At 44.6% G+C, this 10,122-nt stretch overlaps 1 non-coding gene across 1 annotated transcript; it reads right to left on the bottom strand.

Annotated features, from left to right (window-relative positions):
- Positions 1 to 4,299: 4,299 nt before the first annotated feature.
- LOC114811571 lies at positions 4,300 to 4,435 on the bottom strand. Its single transcript, XR_003759268.1, has one exon. It is a non-coding gene; the product is annotated as a small nucleolar RNA SNORA7 (small nucleolar RNA).
- Between the last annotated feature and the right edge of the window lie 5,687 nt (positions 4,436 to 10,122).

Below are 10,122 nucleotides of genomic sequence, written 5' to 3'. Positions count from 1 at the left end.
AAAGCTTTAACCGAACCTCTTTCCCTAGGTCTCATCTTTCCTATGGAGATATTTGTGGAAAATAAAAAGTTCATTCATCTGATATTGAGATTTATGACACCACCCTATTTCTTCTCCCTAATGTATCATCCAGTAAGCACTTAGCCCCAACCCTTAAACACTACTGATGTAATCACCCCAGCCCCACCCCAGAGCACTTATGTATACGTCTTTATACTCCTTGTTTTCCTTACCTGATATTTATTTTATGGTCTTCCCCCACTAGACTGTAAGCTCTTGTAGTAAAGGATCAGGTCAAGAAGCAACATGGCATAGTGGCTGGAGCACAGACTCAGAAGTCAGAAAGTCATGAGTTCTAATCCTTGCTCTGCCACTTGTCTGCTGTGACCTTGGGCAAGTCACCTCACTTCTCTGTGCCTCAGTTCCCTCATCTGTAAAATGGGGATTGAGACTGTGAGCCCCACATGGTACAGGGACAGTGTCCAACCTGACTTGTTTGTATCCACCCCAGCTCTCAGTACAGTGTCTGGCACATGGTAAGTGCTTAACAAATACCACAACTATTATCATTATTATAATGCATGCGTTAGCTGTTTAATTTCTAAGCCTCTAAGATGCTTTCTGATCTAATATAGATTTTATTTTCACTTTTATAATTGAACTGTCAAGCACAGAGGTGTCAGGGTTAATAAATCAATTAGTCAGTGATATTTATTTTGCTCTATAGAGCACTGTACTAAGCATTTCCTAGCATACAACAGTCTGTAGACACTTTCCCTGTTCACAAGGAGCTTACAGTCTGGAGGGGGAGAAGACACCAATATAAATAAATAAATTATGGCTACATACAAAAGTCCTTTGGGGCTGAGAGTGGAGTAAATATCAAGTGCTTCTTAATTATTTTATTAGTATTATGAACTGTATTGCATTTTCCCAAGTACTGCGAGCTCCCATGTGGGACAGGGACTGTGTCCAACCTGATTCCTGTATCTATCCCAGCACTTAGCACAATGCTTGGCACACAGAAAGTGCTTAACAAGTAGCACAAAGCACCAAATGGATTACAATCCTTCCACAAAGCCTGACCTAAGCCTCATAACAATGTGGGGGTTTGAACATCCAAAAGGAGGGGAATGCCAGTTGACATTAAATCACCAGCCGGGAAGGTTTCTGACCAAAGTACCACCTTGGGCGTCTCCGGTGGGTGACAGGCTCAGCAGGTATCCTGGCTAACGTGGGAGGTTAAAACGGCCGCAACTATTGAGGCGGTCACCCTGGCAACCACCTACCTATCTGTGGTGCTACAGTAGACCATCAGCCCAGCCCTGCAAGATCTTTGCTCATAAATGCAAAATTCTTCACTGCGCTTCGCAGTGTGCTCTACGCCTGCCCACCTACTTCATGCTGTAGTCTGTGTCTCAGCAGGAAACACCACTGGCAGGGACTAAGAGCCTGACACTAGCACTATAATCAATTTCTTCACTCCAGTTCATTCAGTCGTATTTATTGAGCACTTACTGTGTGCAGAGCACTGTACTAAAGGCTTGGAAAGTATAATTCGGCACCAAATAGAGACAATCGCTACCCAACAACGGGCTCACAGTCTAGACGGAGGGGAGGCAGACAACAAAACAAGTAGACAGGCATCAATTGCATCAATTTAAATAGAATTATATACACATATCATTAAGAAAATAAATAGAATAATAAATATGTACATATATACACAAGTGCTGTGGGGCGGGGACGGGGTTGAATGGAGGGAGGGAGTTGGGGCGATGGGGAGGGGAAGAGGAGCAGAGGAAAAGGGGGCCTCAGACTGGGAAGGCCTCCTGGAGGAGGTGAGTTCTCAGTAGGGCTTTGAAGGGGGGGGGGAAGTGTGCTAGTCTGGCGGATGAGAGGAAGAAGGGCATTCCAGGCCAAAGGTAGGACGGGGGCCACAGCCCCCAAGATTGGATCAAGGCTCATCCATCATTCATCAACATCTGCAAGTGACTGTGTTAACACTCAACAAAACTGACACTGCCTTTCAGCTTTTTACCTGAAGATCCCCAGGTTTCTCACCAAGATTCATACTCTCTGGTACTTGGGTGCCATTAAACTTTGTGGGGCTCAGTAAGTAGCGACTGTTGGTAACGAATGTCCATAACATTCTTGATTTCCATATGCAGATAGCATACTTACTGCATGAATCAGTCAGTCATAATTAGAGCGCTTACGGGGTGCAGAGCACTGTAATAAGCACTTGGGAGAACGCAATATAACAGAGTTGGTAGACACATTCTCTGCAGCGTGGCCTAGTGAATAGAGGGGCTTGGGAGACAGAAGGATCCGGGTTCTAGTCCCAGATCTGCCACTTGTCTGCTGGGTGGCTCTGGTCAAGTCAGTTATCTTCTCTGTACCTCAGTTACCTCACCGGCAAAATGGGGATTAAGACTGTGAGCCCCATGTGGGATATGAACTATATCCAATCTGATTAGCTCTTATCTACCCCAGCACTTAGCGCAGTGCCTGGTACATAGTAAGCACTTTTAAAAATACCATAAAAAACAGAGGGATGATCATAATAGTATTTTTCAATTTCCACTGCTGGGTCAGATCAGCTTTCTGCCTCTTATGGGGGAAAAAGGGGCAAGTTGTCACAGTGTGGTAAGTGCCTTCCCCGGTAGCTTCCTGATATATCACGTAGGGGTTCTTCACTCACCCAGCAATGCTGTAAATAAGACAAAAGCTGAAAGCTACAAGTCTAATTCCTTCACCTTGGCCTTTAATAGTACAATCACATTTAAGGAACTGCAAACTCCACTCATGAAAGCCTCCACTTCTTTCTGGACTTTAGCAGAAAATGTCAATAGACTTAAACAGGACTCAAGTCTCAAACTAAGGCCAGAATTTCCAAGTCTAGCCCTGACTCATATTCTGTGTGCATTTATCTATGGTTCTATTTATCTATTTTGATGGTAGTGATGCCCGTCTACTTGTTTTGTTTTGTTGTCTGTCTACCCCTTCTAGACTGAGCCCGTTGTTGAGTAGGGATTGTCTCTATCTCTTGCCGAATTGTACTTTCCAAGCATTTAGTACAGTGCTCTGCACACAGTAAATGCTCAATAAATACGATTGAATGAATGAACATCAAACAGAAAAGTTTTTACCACTGACATTAAGGCCCTCAATCAGCAGTTCCCTTCCTACCTAACCTCACTCATCTCCTAATACGACCCAGACCATAATCTCTGCTCCTCTAATGCCAACCTACTGACTGTACCTCTAATGCATCTCTCTTGCCAACATCCCCTTGCCCACGTTCTCCCACCGGCCTGAAAATCCCTCCTTTTCAGATTCAAGAGACCATCACTTTTTGCAACTTGAAAGAGGAGGAAGAGGAAGAATCAGAAGGATTCTGATGCAGAAGGAGAGGCCTAGTTGAAAGAGCTCAGGCCTGTGAGTCAGAGGACATGGGTTCTAATCCTTGCTCTGCCACTTGTCTGCTGTGTGACCTTGGGCAAGTCACGTAATTTCTCTGTGCCTCAATTACCCCATTTGTAAAATGGGGGTTAAGACTATGTCCCATGTGAGACATGGACCGTGTCCAACCTGATTATCTTGGATCTACCCCGTGCTTACAACAGTGCTTGACACATAGTAAGTGCTTAACAAATGTCATTAAAAAAATAACAGCCTTCCTGGTTCTTGGGTCACCTGTGGTGATTTGACAATCAATCCACCAATTAACCATATTTATTGAGCACTTACTATGTAAAGACCACTGTACTACATGCTTAGAAGAGTACAACAGAATTGGTAGACACATTCCCTGCCAAACAAGCTTACAATCTAGAAAGGGAGACAGACAATACAAACAAATATGTGATTTATAATATATAATTCAGAACAGTGAGTTATAACAGTGAGTACCTACTGTATCATTTCAGCTTAACCTCCAATTCTACTCTGCTGGAAATCCCTAATGATGATTCCAATCAAAATATGGCACTTATTAAACACTTGCCAATCAATCAGTCAGTTAATGGGGTATGTACTGAGTGCTTACGGTGGGCAGATCACTGTACGAAAGACTTGTCTTATGCCGGAGTCATTTCTAACCCATAGCGACGTAATGGACACATCTCTCCCAGAATGCCCCACTCTCCATATACAATCATTCTGGTAGTGTATCCATAGAGTTTTCTTGGTAAAAATGCAGAATTGATTTACCATCCCCTTCTGCCTTGCAATAAATATGAGTCTCCACCCTCGACTCTCTCCCATGCCACTACTGCCCAGCATGGGTGAGTTGTGACTTGTGGCAGATTGTCTTCCACTCGCTAGCCACTGCCCAAGCTAGGAATGGAATGGGTAGGGCTCTGCTTGACTCTCCCTCCCGTAGCCAAGACTGGTAGAGTATTAGAAACTCTCCAGGTGCAACACAGAGGAGAACAAAAGACTTGGGAGAATTCAATTGAACAGATTTGGTGGTAGACAGGATCCTAGCCCTCAAGGAGTTTACAGTCTAGTAATAGTACGCAGAGCACTGTACTAAGCACTGAGAAAATAATGCACAGTTGGAAACTGGACACAGTCCCTGTCCATCATGGGGGTTCACTATCTAAAAGAGTGAATTCATTCTAACTTCTAGGACAAGAAAGTCTCCGAACAGTATTTGAAAGTCACATAGTCATTAGAGATGTGAGGAGGTTTAAGATACGTGCTCTTTGAGTGATAATTGCACGATGAAAATCTCAATGGATAATAGCCTTTGTTCAATCTGTATGTAAAAGCACCCTTCTTTTGAATTTCATCGCCTTATATGTCATGCATTAATTAGAAGTAAGATATCTATTCTGACAGTACATGACTCCCTACTGGAGGCAGTAAGGGTCCCAAGTGCATAACCCTGATCTGACTACAGTCTAAACTCCAATGAAGTTGTTAACACACTTCTCTGAACACAAGGAAAATCCTGGAATAGATATCGTAAACAAAGCTATGGCAGCAGGTGGATGGTTTTTCTGGATTTTCACATAATCAGAATGGTGGTTACCTTAATGAACAGAACAGGGAGTCCAAGAACCAGCACCAGCCCTTAGAACAAGCTTTTCCTTTCATTTTGTCATCTTGGAAAATGACTATCCATTCAATAATATGGGCAGTGACAGAAATTCCATTAGCTAACATGTACCTCTTTCATAATGCTCCCTGGGTATGTCAGACTCACAGTCTAGGATAATTTTCCCACAGCCTTAGGGAGGCTAAAAAAACAGTCTAGGGACAGAATCAGCCTTGTGAGTTGGAAAGATTTGCTTCTACCATAACCTACATCAGGGTGAGGAGAACCAGATTTAAATTCCACTGACTGGATTGCTGTTCCCAGCAATCCCATTGAGTTGTTGCATAACTCTAGAAAAGTCATTCCACCTTTTGGTGTTTCTGTTCCTTCAGCAGTAAATTGGTTCAGACTACAGACAGTTACACTGCCTTTATAATGGAGCAAACGGCAGGCTGTTGTGTGGAAATAGTATTTGGCTTGGATTTTCACCCTTCATTCACCCTTCCTTATGTGCATGTCCATAATTTATTTATTCATATCAATGGCTGCTTTCCCCTCTTGTCTGTAAATTTGTCGAGGGCAGGAAATGGGCCTACCAACTCTATTGTACTTTCCAAAGCGCTTAGTACAGTGCTCTGCACACAGTAAGCACTCAATAAATATGATTGATCGATTGATTTGGATCGCCAGTCAAGAGATGAAGATTTAAGATCAGTTCCATCACCGGCATACTGAAGGTCTCTGGCTGAGCTCCTCTTCTCCCTCTACTCCCTCTACCACCGCCCCTTCACCTCTCCACAGCTAAACCCTCATTTTCCCCCTTTCCCTCTGCTCCTCCACCTCTCCCTTCCCATCCCCTCAGCCCTGTACTCATCCGCTCAACTGTATATATTTCCATTACCCTATTCATTTTGTTAATGAAATGTACATCGCCTTGATTCTATTTATTTGCCATCGTTTTTACGAGATGTTCTTCCCCTTGACTCTATTTATTGCCATTGTTCTTGTCTGTCCGTCTCCCCCGATTAGACTGTAAGCCCGTCAGACTGCAGGGACTGTCTCTATCTGTTGCCGACTTGTTCATCCCAAGCGCTTAGTACAGTGCTCTGCACATAGTAAGCGCTCAATAAATACTATTGAATGAATGAATGAAAGTTGAGTATTTAACCTCTCTTTGCCTCCTTTTCCCTACAGTGGCCTCTGCTCTGGCAGTTGCCCACTGTACTCTTTTTTAAAATTGGTATTCGTTAAACGCTTGCTATGTATCAGACACTCTACGAAGCACTGAGGTAGATACAAGCTAATCAGGTTGGACACAGTCCATGTCCCACATGGGGCTCACAGTGTTAATCCCCATTCTACAGATGAGGTAACAGACAGAGAACTTAAGTGGCTTACCCAAAGTCTCCCAGCAAAGTGGCACCTGATTTAACCTACTTTCTAAAGAAAGGATCACCTTCAGATGAAATCATTCTTCTGACCTATTCAATAGATGCTTAATCTGCTAAAATGACCCAAGTTCAGATGCTCCAAATGGATACTCTAAAATGTTAGGACATATTCCCTACCAAACAGGTGTTTCACTCAGCCACACTCAGTACAGTTAAAGTTAATCGTGAACCTCTTGGGGGAAGAAGAGGTGTCTGTTCCAATATGCAACATGCCTAAGAGTCAGTCATTCTCATTCAATAAGGGATATTTTGTATCATCATGCAAGGAATCCCTCAGATACCCTGGGAGTGTTGGCCCATGAGATTCGGAGATCATCTGTAGTTGAAACTGGTGGAGGGAAAAAAATCTGGTTTTCCTAACTCCATTAGAAGAACAGCAAACAGGAGGAAGACTAGAGTTCAGTCTGGCAGAAGATGTTCTCTGATGGGTGGTTGAAACTGTGTGTTAACTTTTTGTTAATTGTTAATCTGAATAGCAGAGCATCGATTCCAGCACAGAGATGAGCTGCAAACATATCTGTTAAATTGTTATATTGTACTCTCCCAAGCACTTAGTACTGTGCTCTGGACACAATAAGCACTCGATAAATACGATTGATTGACATGCATCACCTTAGGTCTGTCCCCCTTAAACACCATGATCCCAACCACAGCACTTTTAAGTACGTATGGGTCAACTGTATTTATTGAGTGCTAAATATGTGCAGAGCACACTGTACTAAGCACTTGAGAGAACACAATATAACAGAATCCTTCTACTCTGCCTCTTTCTCTACCTGTAATTTATTTTTAAGATTTGTCTCCCCAGCTAGATTGTAAATTCCTCGAGGGCAGGGATTGTGCTTATTGACTTTATTATACTGTACTCTCCCAAGCATTTAGGACAGTGCTCAGCCCACAGTAAGAAGTTAATAAGAATCAGTGATCGATTGTTTGATTGACAAACACACCACTAACGCCTTTGAGTCTGGTACAGGAACACCAAAGTCAACGTGTCACTCTGATGGGAGGAGACCATTACAGGCTTTCTTTGCTTCCATCTCTGTCTCTCTCACACCGCTGCCGACCTTGACAAGATTCATTCATTCATTCAATTGTATTTATTGAGCGCTTACTGTGTGCACGGCAGGACAAGGCTTCTAGCAGCCAGGGCATGAGCAGTGTGACTTTTGGGAATTCTAAACCTTACAGGAGGCACACATATACACAAACAGAAACTACGCTAGATCCTAACTGTAAACTTGTTTTGGGCAGGGAATGTAATAATAATAATGGCATTTGTTAAGCACTTACTTTGTGCCAAGCACTGTTCTAAGCTGAATTGTAAGGTACTTACAATTCATTCAATCATATTTATTGAGTGCTTACTGTGTGCAGAGCACTGTACTAAGTGCTTGGAACATACACTTTGGCAACAGAAAAAGACAATCCCTGTCCAACAATGGGCTCACAGTCTAAAAGGGGGAGACAGACAGCAAAACAAGTAGTCAGGCATCAATACCATAAAAATAAATAGAATCATAGATATATACACATCATTAATAGAATAATAAATAATATGTACAAATATACACAAGTGCTATGGCAAGGGGAAGGTGGTAGAGCAGAGGGAAGGAGTAGGGGTGATGGGGAGGGGAGGAGGCACAGAGAGAAAGGGAGGACTCAGTCTGGGAAGTCCTCCTGGAGGAGGTGAGTTCTCAGTAGGGCTTTGAAGAGGGGAAGAGAGTTAGATCAGGTCACATGGGCTGTCTTAGAACAGTGCTTGGCACATAGTAAGCGCTTAACAAATACCATTATTATTAATCCCCATTTTACATATGATGTAACTGAGGCACAGAGAAGTTAAGTAGGGAAGTAGTGGGGCTCAGTGGAAAGAGCCCGGGCTTGGGAGTCAGAGGTCATGGGTTTGAATTCCTGCTCTGCCACTTGTCAGATGTGTGACTGGCAAGTCACTTCACTTCTCGGTGCCTCAATCACCTCATCTGTAAAATGGGGATGAAGACTGTGAGCCCCACGTGGGACAACCTGATTACCCTATAGCTACCACAGCGCTTAGAACAGTGCTCTGCACATAGTAAGCGCTTAACAAATACCAACATTATTACTATTATTAAGTGCTTTGCCCAAGGTCCCCTAACAGATAAGTGGCAGAGTCGAGATCAGAACCCACATCCTCTGACTCCCAGGCCCGTTCTCTTTCCATTAAGCCACGTTGTATTGTATTCTCCCAAGCGCATAGTGTGGTGCCCTGCACTCAGTAAGCATTCAATAAGTTCGACTGATTGATAGACTGACAACATTATTTCTCACCCAACCCAATGATGAATTGGGTTCAATTGCAAGCAGGGACACTGGATACCAATTCTCCTTTCATTGAACTGAAAATGATGCTAGGTTCTAGGAATCCTAGGATTCATTCAATAGCATTTATTGAGCGCTTACTATGTGCAGAGCACTGTACTAAGCGCTTGGGATGAACAAGTCGGCAACAGATAGAGACAGTCCCTGCCGTTTGACGGGCTTACAGTCTAATCGGGGGAGACGGACAGACAAGAACAATGGCAATAAACAGAGTCAAGGGGAAGAACATCTCGTAAAAACAATGGCAACTAAATAGAATCGAGGCGATGTACAATTCATTAACAAAATAAATAGGGTAACGAAAATATATACAGTTGAGCGGACGAGTACAGTGCTGTGGGGATGGGAAGGGGAGAGGTGGCGGAGCAGAGGGAAAAGGGGAAAATGAGGGTTAAGCTGCGGAGAGGTAAAGGGGGTATGGCAGAGGGAGTAGAGGAGCTCAGTCTGGGAACCCCTCTTGGAGGAGGTGAGTTTTAAGTAGGGTTTTGAAGAGGGAAAGAGAATCAGTTTGGCGGAGGTGAGGAGGGAGGGCGTTCCAGGACCGCGGGAGGACGTGACCCAGGGGTCGACGGCGGGATGGGCGAGACCAAGGGACGGCGAGGAGGTGGGCGGCAGAGGAGCGGAGCGTGCGGGGTGGGCGGTAGAAAGAGAGAAGGGAGGAGAGGTAGGAAGGGGCAAGGTGATGGAGAGCCTTGAAGCCTAGAGTGAGGAGTTTTTGTTTGGAGCGGAGGTTGATAGGCAACCACTGGAGTTGTTTAAGAAGGGGAGTGACATGCCCAGATCGTTTCTGCAGGAAGATGAGCCGGGCAGCGGAGTGAAGAATAGACCGGAGCGGGGCGAGAGAGGAGGAAGGGAGGTCAGAGAGAAGGCTGACACAGTAGTCTAGCCGGGATATAACGAGAGCCCGTAACAGTAAGGTAGCCGTCTGGGTGGAGAGGAAAGGGCGGATCTTGGCGATATTGTAGAGGTGAAACGGGCAGGTCTCGGTAACGGATAGGATGTGTGGGGTGAACGAGAGAGACGAGTCAAGGATGACATCGAGATTGCGGGCCCGAGAGACGGGAAGGACGGTCGTGCCATCCACGGTGATAGAGAAGTCTGGGAGAGGACCGGGTTTGGGAGGGAAGATGAGGAGCTCAGTCTCGCTCATGTTGAGTTTTAGGTGGCGGGCCGACATCCAGGTGGAGACGTCCCGGAGGCAGGAGGAGATGCGAGCCTGAAGGGAGGGGGAGATGACAGGGGCGGAGATGTAGATCTGCGTAT

Source organism: Ornithorhynchus anatinus, chromosome 4 (assembly GCF_004115215.2).
Source record: "Ornithorhynchus anatinus isolate Pmale09 chromosome 4, mOrnAna1.pri.v4, whole genome shotgun sequence".
Taxonomy (NCBI): domain Eukaryota; kingdom Metazoa; phylum Chordata; class Mammalia; order Monotremata; family Ornithorhynchidae; genus Ornithorhynchus; species Ornithorhynchus anatinus.
The sequence above is the reverse complement of the archived record's forward strand: the minus strand, read 5'-3'. Positions and strand labels throughout refer to the sequence as shown.